This window comes from Tinamus guttatus, unplaced genomic scaffold (assembly GCF_059628265.1).
Source record: "Tinamus guttatus ecotype Peru unplaced genomic scaffold, ASM5962826v1 Tinamus_guttatus_pri_ptg000847l, whole genome shotgun sequence".
NCBI classification, from domain to species: domain Eukaryota; kingdom Metazoa; phylum Chordata; class Aves; order Tinamiformes; family Tinamidae; genus Tinamus; species Tinamus guttatus.
The window spans coordinates 511,842-525,028 of record NW_028289381.1 but is presented as its reverse complement, the minus strand read 5'-3'; positions in this window follow the sequence as shown (position 1 = coordinate 525,028).

Below are 13,187 nucleotides of genomic sequence, written 5' to 3'. Positions count from 1 at the left end.
TTGAGAGAGGGTTTATCCATTTATCAGTCTTCATACACAGTGAGGCAGTCATAAAAATGGACCATTCATCCTATTCAAACATCTCCTCGTTATCTAAATAATGGGGATTGGTATAATTTATACTGAAAAAAAAAAAAAAAAACAGTAGGTCTTAAGAATGTTAATGCCTCCAGACCTAAGCTTGCTCCCAGAAAACCAGCTCCAGTAGCTCTCTTCAGATCCAAGAGAGGTAGAGTATCACTGCTGCTTCAGAAACATGGACATCTGTGAGAAACTCCGCATGGAGCCAGCTCATGCACAGCAAGGTCAGGGCTATGCCTGAACATGTAGGTCTTGTTAAACCTCAGTTACTATGTCCTTGCTCTGCACTGAACTTCCCAGAACTACGTCTGCCATGCAGGGATGCCTATACTGGCGCTGTGTGGGGCCAGCATCGGTCTGCTCTGCTAATCATCTTGGGCTCTGAGCAACACAAGAAGATGCCTATCTATCTAGTCGTGAAATAGACTTGGAAACAAAATCATAGAATCATAGAATGCTTAAGATTGGAAGGGACCTCTAGAGATCACCTAGCTCAACCCCCCTGCACACGCCAGGGTCACCTAGAGCATGTGGCACAGGACTGCATCCAAGCGGGTTTTGAAGATCTCCAGAGAAGGAGACTCCACAACCTCTCTGGGCAGCCTGTTCCAGCGCTCTGTCACCTTCACTGTTAAAAATTTTTTCCTTAAGTTCCTGTGGAACTTTTGGTGCTTCAATTTGTGGCCATTACCTCTAGTTCTGTCGGTGGCCACCACTGAAAAGAGACCAGCACCATCCTCCTCACTGCCTCCCTCCCTTGAGGTTCCAGGCTGAACAGGCCCAGCTCCCTCAGCCTCTCCTCATAGGACAGATGTTCCAGGCCCCTGATCATCCTTGTGGCCCTGCGCTGGGCTCTCTCCAGCAGCTCCACATCCCTCTTATACTGTGGAGCCCAGAACTGGACACAATACTCCAGATGCAGCCTCACCAGGGCTGAGTAGAGGGGCAGGATCACCTCCCTCGATCTGCTGGAGACGCTCTTCTTAATGCACCCCAGGATCCCATTGGCCTTCTTGGCCACGAGGGCACACTGCTGCCTCATGGTCAACTTATCATCCACCATGACACCCAGGTCCTTCTCTGCAGAGCTGCTCTCCAGAAGGTCAGTCCCCAGCCTGTACTGGTGTCTGGGGTTATTCCTCCCCAGGTGCAGAACCTTGCACTTGGCCTTGTTGAATTGCATGAGGTTTTTCACCGCCCAGTTGTCCAGTCTGTCCAGGTCCCTCTGGATGGCAGCGCAGCCCTCTGGGGTATCGGCTACTCCTCCCAGTTTTGTGTCATCAGCAAATAACAATAATAATAAAAATGCAGTCCAGTAGGCAACCCCCTGATCTGTTAGACAGGAAAGTGCCATGTTTTTGTCAGTAAAGACTCTCATCTGCATGCAGTCTACAGAAATGCCCCCCCACCAGTCCCAAGCGACCATCCTGATGAGGTCTACTCATCTATGTGTTCTCTAGTCTCTTTGTTTCTGCAAGACTGGTGCGATGTGATTTACGCTAGAATCTACTCTCAAAATTGATTACTGCCTAGTGGAGAAAGCATAAGACACTGGACTGAAATGTGTATGAAATGCAAGTGATGCAGGGGGGAAAGGCTGAAGTTTTGCTCCCTGGACATCCTTCCTGAAGGGTACATTTCTCTTTGCCATCTTCTGGAAATCTTGTTGTTATGAAGAAACACTCTCTGGTGTTGTACTGCCTGACCCTGCATGTCTGTCTCTCCTTATGACTTGACTTTCTTACAGTATAAAGCATTCCCTCTTGTGTTGCTGGTAAGTGTCTAGTTTGCATGATGCTACAACAACAAATAATAAAAAGTCTGAATCAAAAAAATGCACATATTTTGTTTTTGCGCATGAACCAGGCCACACTGTACTGTCAACACCACCAGCCTGCAAACAGATAATCCAATTGACCTCAGCAGAGTGTAAATGAGAGGAGAAATCAGCCTCAGTGTGTATCCGTTATTGCTGTTCCACAGTACATAATTATTGCTGTTTGTTATTACTATTGCAGGAGAACACACAGGATCGAATAAGGATCGGGATCCCCACTGTGCTAGGTGCAATGCAAACATATAAGCAGTCACAGTGCCTGCACTAAAGAGCTTACAGCCACGTCTCTTAGGAGAGCATTTCTTAGTCTAATAGACTTCTCTATTAAGAGCAGTTAATTACTTAATTCAGCCTAATTTTTTTCTGCTCACTTTTTTTCTATTTCTCCCGCTGAGCCCCCCTAGACCATCCCTAATAATTCTCCTCCCTCCATAGCATTAACAGCTTTCCAACCGCTGCATGCAATTATTATTCCCCCTTTTGCTTCTTGATTACTTCATCAGACGTCTTCTCCCTCAGTTATTCTTCTTCCTTTTCAGGATTGGAAAATGACCATTTCTCTTCATTCTTTTCATTATATCAACATCTTTGGATCATTATCCTTCCAGTGTTGCTGAGTATCACTAAAGTTCTGCCTCCTCTCTGGACCACCTGTTCCGGATGGGCTTGGGATTTGGCAATAATCACGCAGAATGAGGTGACTACATTGAGCATTTATTCAGGTGAAAGCACATAAAAGAAGCAAAGTATGGATAACTACTCACGAGGTGATACCTGCCGGCGGGATACTGGACCCAAACATCCTCTCAAGCTGGCAGACCAGAGAGAGAAAGTTGCTGACCGGCTCCCGTAGAGACAGCGTAGGCCTCAGAGTTTGGAGTTTCTTTTCTCCCCCCTGCTCTCTCCTCACTGTCCACTTTTATGCCCGGTGCATCCTGGCTCATAGCGTCAGCACGACCCAGGAGTCAGGCCGGGGAGCGGACAAATTCCACCTTCAGTTGCGCAACGCAACTCCCCCTCTAGGTGCGCAGGCGCGCATACCAGTCAGGGGTCCCAGCCCTCAATTCAAGGGTCCTGCCTTCCTCATCTTCTTCCTCATTTCCAGGTGTTTGACCTCCTTTTTGAGATTTTTATGACTCTACAGATCATAGAAATTTCCATCTCCAATATACCATCATGCAATGTTTACTCACAGGACTCCCCAAAGGGACATTCACACTCTCTGTTGCTCCCTTTCCCTGACTCTTTCTAGCAGAGAAATGGCTCATTGTCACCCTACAGGTTTCCTTTGCTGTTATTGCAACCTAGATATCACATTTTCCATTTACTGAATGTCTGCTTCAGATGATTACCTCTTTGCACTCCTCTCTCCAGAGGCATTAGATGATTTTTTTTTCTCTCTGTTCTAGACTGAATTGCATCTCACTGTTTCTAGCTCACATTTCTAAAGTCTCCGGATCCCTTTTTGTATAAGTTCTCCAACTTTGCTGTAATTTGCACCCCAAAGGCCTTGCCTGGAAGCTGGAGTCCAGGGCTTGCATAGGCACAGTTCTCTCCTTACAGTGAACCTGTCCCATTGAGTTGTTTTCCACAAATTCTTCTGAGAGAAATAAAATCCTCCAAATGCAAATTCTTTTTGGTTCCACACTTTCTTAGACTAGAACAGGGTAGAATAGGAATTACGTTTATTTCCCCTTTTCCTTCTTTCACACTATGGCTGTTAAACGTACAGTTTCCAGCATCTCCTCATAACTATTCTTTCAAGAGGACCAAAAAAGTTTAAAGCAAAGCTGTCATGAAGCAATGTATCTTGGGACAATTAGGGGAAACATGCACAGTGAATTGTGTTGTTCCAGCTTCAGGTGGAGCAGGAAGTTTTCTTACCTTTTCCCTGAAAGCTGGAACTCAGTTCCTCAAAAGTCTATTCCAAAAATATTGGATATGTCCCTTTCTCATAAGTATTTCAAAATAGGAGGTGCAAGGATTGAACACCAGACATCCTCTTTTAACATGGAAACTACAATAGCTCTCAGAGATAACATGAAGAGCTGCAATAGGGGCAAGTGACTCCCTAGGACTGTAATCTCAGCTGAGCTCATCAGCTCATTTTAGAGACAATTTCATTTTGTCTGGGTGTATCAGAACAGTTTCAGAGCTTTTTCTTACACTTAATGCTGGATGAAGGCAAAACCTTGTTAGCTGATCATATTACATAAAGAATGAACTGTATGGTAACACTGTCTTGCACTTTTTAATTCTCACAAGTAACTCAGCAAAGTTGGACTGAAATCTGACTGTTTCCAGGATGTCTGGTCCTTTACAAGTCACCTTTGGAAGGACTTCTCAAATCAACCATGGAGAAAGGAACAGTGGTCAACTCTATGAAGGCAGGGATGAGGGGAAATTCTAGCTCTCCTGTGAACGTGTAAGAGACTGTTTATGGGTTGTGTTTGTCTCGACATCGTTGACACACCATTTACCTGGACAATGCCCTGGCATCTTATCTCTGGGAAGGTCTCTCACCATTTACCCCTCATAACCCTGGCATCTTATCTCTGGGAAGACTGTAATAGCAGCTATCTACTTGGCCTTGGAAGATCAACTGGAGACCTGAACAATGACATCCTTAGCAGTGCCCACCAGAGCAGTTTGCATGCGAATCGGGGGTGAAGAGGAGCACACAGGAGCACACAAAGCACACAGCAGGCACGGCAGGAACAAGTACCAGAAGACTTCAAGAAAATGGGAGAACACTTTGAGAAGGGGGAAAAAAAGACTATGTATTCCCACATTGAGGTGCAGAACATCACCTGGGCCGGGCATGCGCAGCCTTCTGCCTCTGGATCATAACCTGCACTGAGATGCACAGCTTCTTTCCCTGAACATCACTTGCACCGAGGTGTGCAGAACATCACCTACACTGAGGGGCCGAGGCACCTGTACCTGCATGGAGGCACCAAGGCACCTGTACCTGCACCAAAGCAGAGCCAACAACACTTAGCCGGACTGGTGGTGGTGGTAACAATAATCTTGTTGCATCTGTCTCGCTTGCTTATCTTTCTTTCCTTTTCTCTTCTTCTTCTCTCTGTCCATTTGCGCTTATGAGAATAAAGCTAACAAGCTTGCATGGCATTTGACCCCATTTGTGTCTTAATCTCGCTCTTGGGATCGTATCGAAACCTCCCCTGACAGTGGATCGGGACAACTCCTCCATGCCCTGGCCCAGCATTGCCTCTGGAAAACTCCCACATCCATCAGCTGGGCTGCCTGAATATAAGATGCGAAAGGGAGGATCATCGCACGCTAGCTGGGGGACTAACAGACAGAGCAGCTGAACCAACAGATCCCCCAACAAGTTGTCTCCGGTTCAAGGTCAATCAGATATTTTCCAGTCAAAGAAGACCCTGAGTCCCTGTACAGAGCCGATCAAATTGCCCAGCTTTTCTTATCTGCCTTCTGCCTCTGCTCTAAATAGCATGTTTATGGGTAGCACACTGGCCTTTCTGCAGGAAAGCTCTGGGGAAGGATGTCCTTCCTCACAATGTCTCCGACTCATTTGTTTTGTCAACAGAGTGTTTTTGAAGCCACTCTGGGAACCACAGGAAAGATGCTACAAGCACAATAATGTATTATCTGGGGAAACATTTAAAGATAGCGAAAGAGTCAGATGTCACTGGGACAGGATGCTCCTTGTTTTTATTGTGAGGGTGAGCAGAGGGAAACAATCCATGAAAAAAAACATCCAGGTATACTTATTCCTTCCCTTTCATTATCCAGAGCATCAGTTTAGACCAAGACGGGATTTAAAATAATTGCTTAAACCTTAGGAGTTTTCAAGCAGCTTGACCCTGACAAATGCTGTCATATTCTCATTGTCTGCCTGCATTTCTATGGTGCATATTTGTACAATATCTATTTTGGCACCTGTGTATTGACAGTAATGGAGAGTGATAGCTATCTGAGGAGAAGGCAGTGGCATCATGATAGTCCCCATTGTCTTGCAAACGAAGGTAGATTGGTCTCAAAATAGACTGGTCACCTTTGGGTGAAGGGGTTGTCATTCTGCCCAACCTTTCTGTTCGGTCACTTTCCCAATCCTCTTGATTTTTCACAAGTTATATCTCATTAATGGGCACAGTCAGGTAAAGAAGGTAGCATAAAAGACAGATGCTATCATCTATCTTTTGGTGTAAAAATTAGATTTTCAAGCAATGGTGTTGCATTCTTCTCTCTGCCAAGCTTTGCAACACCTCTGTCTCTTTCCTGTTGTGAAAATTCGGAATATTATCCAACTAATAACTGAATTTCAGCCCCAAAACACTTCTTAATGGACAAGTTTATAGACAAAGAAATAATCTTTTCAAGGGAATCAATAAAATTGTCATGTAAAGCAAAGCTTGTAATAAAAAGTAACTTTGTTACTGGGGCAGATCCTCTGCTAAATTCACCAACGTTATTATAATTCAACAAGCTGAGCATCTGGTCCTGTTAAAAGCAGCACTGTGTGGGGTTTCATGTCTCCTGCATCAAATTACTTTTTTCCCCCTAATTCTGTGTCAAATCATTCTGTGATCTGATTTTTTTTTTCTTTTTCATCTGCAAGTCACACTAGATTTATTTCTTTTCATCAGGAACACAGGTTGTCCTTGTCCTGGAATCATATTCTAGGTCATGGTCTGGGAGCCGAGTATTTTGATTTAACTTGCACTGTATAATGAAGGGCAGACTACTCAAATTACCAACCTCACAATTTTTTGATGATGCCAGAGGTAATAAAAGCCCCTGTTATCCCTCTTGCTTGTACCTGTTGGTATAGCAGAGATGAGAGGATTTTTCTTAGCTTTTGCCCTAGAGTAAAAGGGTACTTTTGAATATAACTTGCAAAAAAAAAAAATCTTGCAGCAAAGGATACTATTCAACTCAGCCACTTAAAAATACACTAATGCAAAGAAAATCATCCTGGTTTGAAAGCTGGGCATGCTACACGATCATGTCTACTTCTTTTTGTTTAATTCACAGGGTAAGTCTTAACTTCTATTATTATAATGTTCATTATTTCTCAGCTAAATTAGTCTCAGGACTAAATTACTGTGATAAGTTTAGTCCTCTCCATTGTATTTTTTTTTTAGGAAACTTCAGTTAAACCTGAATTTAGGGAACCGCTAACACATCAGACTCCCTTTGTGGGCCTGCTAAAAATCATGACATCCACTTCAGCATTTTAATCCTTACCTTCTCTGAGACAGCTCATGGTCTGACCAAAGTTATCGATAATACGTAGACAATACTTCACAACTTCACTCCTCTGGTGTAGGTTTACATGATACTTTAAAGGAGAAATACCCACCAGATATAGCTCACCACCCTTCACTTGAGGTGCAAAGTGTGCTTCTTAGATCCTAGGCTTCATCTTCTGTGACTATTTACATGGAAATGGGCATATTTTTATAAAACAGAAATTACCAAAAAAAGTTGCTGAACGTTATTTTGTCTGAACTGGTGAGAAAATAAACAACCTGGGATAAATATATAACTATCTGATGCTGACACTGCAAGATGAATCAGAACAGGACAGGACAGAAACCAGAGGAGGACCAAAAAGTTAGCTGGCTTCCCAGTCACCCATCTCCATCTTACATCCATTAATCCTTCACTAATGTCAGAAAAGTGAGTTTATTAAACCAGGCTGAAGTCAAACCACCCATGGATTTTCAGCATGCTTGTGATTCAGTTCAACCTTTTCACACAGCTTTGAAAAATGTAAAAATACCACAAATGTCTGCACAGAAAAGTTGGGAAGAAATAGCTTTTACCAACCCCTCAAAAACAAAATTAATTTCATACAAATCAAAGATCGATGTTTCAATCTACTCTGAGTGATGGGAGTGATGGACTTCTATAATTTAAAAAACACTTAAAAACGGTTGGCTGATTGGCTCCCAAGGACTCCCAAATTTGTCATTGTTTCAATACTAAATATTCATTTAAACTCATGAGCAAACTTCCCACTAGATTTGTACTTGGTTATTGATACAATTCTTAACAATGCTAGGACACTGCAAGGGCTAGCCTTTCTTGACTTATTTATGTATCCTAAATATAGCAGTCATACATCAAATTACATTATAAATAAAATTTATAAATATTTATAAATAAATTTATAAATAATGTAAATTTATAAATAATGTATAAAGAATGAATAATGGATTCTTAGATGTCTTAATAAATGGCTAATCAATTGTTATAGAATCTGGCAGGTCAGAGGTTATTTCTAAACATGGCAAATAAACCACATGAATAATAAGCTGTCCAGAAACTATCATCCTGTAAGGTGCTTGAAACTATACAGACAACCATTCATATCTATAATATGCATATAACTAGGCTTGGTGAATAATGCAATGTGAGATTCAAAATGGAGACATTTACTGTGTATGCTCCTGCAAACATTTCATCTTATTTTTCAGTAAATTCTGAAGCTGGCAGAAACAATCAATCAATCAGAGCTGAAAATTCTCAATGAAAATAGGAATACAGGCCACCTCAGAAGCATATTTCCATTTTTCAACTGATTTATGGAAGGCACAAATAATTTACCCATCCTTTACAAGCTATTTCTTGGTATTTGCTTAGTATGACAAGTGATACAGGTTATTTTTGCACAGTTAGTATTCTGGATTCCTTCAGAGGCCTGTATCCTTATGTAAATAAAGAAGCACAATTTGCTTCCCAGCAATTCCTCACAATGTATCAAAGCTACTCCAGCAAGTTGTGTGTACTGCACTGTATTGAGCAACCATTATTCAAGATCTCAAAAGACCAAAATAATTAAAAATAGACATAGTCACCATCCTATACGGACTGAAAAGTCCCAAACAACTTCAAGATTATTGTCATTTAATCATTTTTCTGCCTCAAAAATAAAGCATCTATAAGAATAAATGACTTTCATCATGTTCTTTAATATGATGACTGAACTAATTCATTGTAGATTTTTTTCTTTATTCTTAAGCCCTGAACAGTTGCTGAGAGCCTTTAAAAGTTGTGAAATCTTTAAGACTGTTTCAGTGCATTAAATACTCAGAAGGAAAAACCTGAAAGACAACTGAATGTGTCAGCTAAACAGTTTAAACTCTCCAGCTTCAGTCTCTATAGACAGCAATTACATTTTGAAGGAAAATGTTTTACGATTGTAATTACACATAATAGGAGGAATGTATTTTTTCCCTTTATCCTACTCCCATGGTGAGTCAATTTAATTTTTAAATACAAGAGACATAATTGATTTTAGCCCTAGATTAGTACTGAAAATGACCTATATGCTTTCACTAATGGAACAAGAGAACTGGCATTCCTCAGGGACCTTAGCCCAACCCTGTTCATGGCAACAATTATTAGACCCTGACAAGTTAGCTAGAAGGAAGAAGGGGGCAGAGAATACCCTGCTGATTAACAATCTAGTGAAATAATTAGTTATGCTCTTCTCATTTAATTATGGATTATTCACAAATATATTATTATTTGGAACCACAAAGGGAAGTGGCTGTGGAGAGTTTTGACTTAATCTATGCTGCTCAGAAGTCCTTTTGTAAAGGTTTAGGGAAACCTCTCTCTTGACTTGTTTCTGAGCATGTTTTAAGCAAATGGGAAGCTTTTACAATTTCATTAGGGCCTGATTCAACAGAATGACAAATAGAAAGATTTATTTTGACTATAGTAGCATTATATCAGGCTCAATTACATAAAACTATATCACAATATCAAGACTACATGGTCACTAAAGGGTGAACAATAAAAAGCAATGCAGTCTGTTTGGTTTCTAGCATGTTTTTCTTCCTCTGTGTCATGATAATTTACATCAATCAAAATATGTCATTTTACAGGGTGCCATGAGAAATAAGAATAAAGGAAGGACTTCACACTTTGTGTGTTTTTTTCTCCAGCTGGAATAACCCCGGTCATTTCAGATGTCAAATAGTTTATTTTAAATAAAGTGGAAGTGAAGTGAATGGGAAAATGTTTGTGGTATCTGGGAAATGCCAGCCCCTGTGGTTAACTGACCAGCCAGATTATTTATAGGTAATTTGATCAACCTTTAATTTCAAGTGACACGTACACACACGGGTATATGGAACAAACCACCTTGCTTTAATAATGGAAATATGCTTAGCTCTGCTGGAAATGTATCTGCTGGAAAATGGTTTTTCCCAAATTTCATCTGAATTGCAATTCTGTGTTAGTTTCCAGCTGGATAATTTCTGGACTTCACGTTTCTTTTATACTCTTTACATAGTTTGCACTAAGATTGAGATATGTATAGTGAGGAAAAAAAACAACAGCCCTGATGTTCAAGAGTGGGAGTTCAGAGTCAAATCGATTGCTAATAAGACTCAGTATTTGTTGTGATATGTAGTTATGTTATAGACCTTCAGCCCTTTCCACCCTCCAGAAAATAAGGCAGAAAAAGATGAAGGAAAGGGCACAGCAGATTTCCCACCTAAGCTGTACGTTCAGGATGTTCTTGTCACTCGTGTTTCTGTTCTTTGATGCTGCACTGATTTTTGCATAGACAGATTCATGCAGAGCCCTACTGGCTTCAGGCTAAACCGGGCGTTGACATCCTGCTCCAAGTGAAACTCATAGGCTATATCCCAGCTCCTTTCTCTTTATACCTCTTCCACTGCTTTTATATCCAACTTGCTGTCACTGTCAGCCTTTTTTAATGGAGAATATTGTCCTTACAGGCACTGGATGAACAGTGCATGTGGCTGTAATGTTGAAAATCTTCCTTCTTTGAGACTGATGAACCTTTTTCTTTTGGAAGGAGCATGTTGTTGACTACAGCAACTCCAGAGAGAGCAACCTCACATGAGCCTGCTGGTGACGCATGAGAACCGGTACATCTGGGAACGAACAAAGCAGTCAACAACATCCTTCAGAGACTTTCTGCACTGTCGGCATGTTATGAACATGCAAAGAAAGTGCAATATGATGGTGGGGGGTAATGAAAGTCCTCTACACCAAAGAGAGCATCTAACATCTGATCATCTTTGCTTTGTCCTCAAATGAAAATAGCACTGTGAGTGTAGGAAGAGGCAGTGTGAGGGCTCTATGTGGCAATTTCAGTCAAAAATATTTTGTACTTCTAAGATTTTGAAAGGTTGAAAGGTCAATATTTGTGCAATGTACTGTAAAGCTCACTCCCCTACTTTAAAGATTAAGGGAGTCCTCTATTTATTTGGGGCCCAATATGAAAAACATATTCTGATCTGGTCTGGTCTGGAATATGAGAAAAAAAAAAGTTTCAAGTCAAAAAAAGCCAAAGCACTGTTCTGACATGTGGACAGCAGAAGTCTGGGGATAAAAATAGCAGCACAAAGCTAGTCCCAATATAAAGATCTAAATAGCTTAGATGAATTGCCATTTATTTTCTCTCTGTGTTGTCCATAACACCTCAGACTTATGACAGGACTAGAGCAGCTTCGTAGGATTTGTGCTGGACTAGATCCTTCCTGACCAACTCAGTGCATAGGTAGAATAGATACAGGCAAAAAAGTCTTCTCCAAATGAATGATCAGTGTAGACAGTGCATCCAGAGATGTTTTCACTTTTCAAGGCTATGCAATACTGGCAAATGATAGCTTGATGGTGCAGTGTTACAACTACTCAGCATTTTGAAGTCTACTGAGGAATAGCCACTGCTGACCTATCGTGTTCAAACCTTGTCCTCTCAACATGCATTTTAATTGGTGGCAAGCAGCTCCACAGCATATGTAGCAGCCAACATGTTCAACACAGCAGGAGCCTATAGACATAGCAAACGTTGCTTGATCGCATTGTGTCAGCTATCGTTAAAACTCAGCATCAGTCATGTGTAGCCTGGTCATGGGTAACAGTTCAGTGTGTGCAGTAGGCATTTCCTGGTCTGAGACAGAAAAAAAGAGAAGACCTAAGGATTGGAAACAATCTGGAGAAGAAATTTCTAAACATCCAAACACTACCTAAATGAATGCAGAAGTTTTTAAGCTAACTGATTTCAAAGATTGTATTTATGTCAGGAAATGAAGAGGGGGTTTAGATGTTTGGTTTTGATTTGCTTCCCAACACACACCTCCAATGCAGTTTCCATCTCCTAGTTATATAGGTTTGGAGGCAGTTTCCTTCTGTGTCAGCTCTGCCAATTCCTATGGATTTCCCCAAAGGGTCAGTTACTAAAAGTGGCTCTGCTTGTCACTCACCCGTTAATAAACTTGATGACTTCATCTTGGATGGATACAGGTGCAATGCCATGCCTTAAGTATTACACATTGGGCCAATCTTTCTGTGGCCATGGGACATGGAGAACCCACCTCCTCAGTTGGATTTAGAGTTTCAGCCCAACATCCTCACAGCAAATTTTCTCTCTCCAGAAAAACAAATGAATTCCTAGTATCGCTAGTATCTAGACAAGAACCAGTGCTGCTTACTCTATCCCACCTGCGTATTTAAGCACATAGCCTCACAGCCTTGCCCTCTAAACAAATGCGGGGAAGTTTCTCATGGCATGTCAAAGCTGACTAGCAGAGTGCAGCAACCATATGAGAAGACCCACTTGCACATTACTTCTCCTACCCCTTGCCTGGACAAAGAGGGGGCCCTGAAGGCAGATTTCAAGATCAGATGCACACATATGCCAGTTACCAGGACTAGAAATCCCTTAGTGAAACACTTCCAAAATGCTGCGATAGCAAAGAAATGTAGTGCTTTTCATCTCTAATTGTGTGTTAAGCAATCTAAAAGAGGAAAAAGGTGATCAGCTGATTGTGCAGAACCTGAGGAAATAGGTAATGATTGTACTTTTGTAGACACAAATAACAATGAAATGAACTCTCTAACCATCCCATTGAGTAGCTGTGCATTGCCTGGCCATTGTTTTATCCACAGATCAAAGAAAAAACACCTTTATTATTATTACCAATGTCTTTTTGTGATTCTAACATTTTGCAAGATAAAGGAGGCTGGCAATAGTTAGTAGCTGCTGCTTTAAGGCTGTTGCATACCAAGTGTGTTAGACCTGCCAAAGGTAGAGGAAAGAGCATTTTTGAAAGTATAAAGTGATATTAGGCTGTTGATTTCAGCCTGATGTACTGTAAACAGCGAGGATGGAGTAACTTAAAAATAAGTGGACTTCCGACTGCTTTTTATGTACCTAAAAACAGCCCTGTAAATAATTTATCCAAGCTCACAAAGGCTATATTAAAAATGATAGAAGGCCTCATATTTTCTTGTT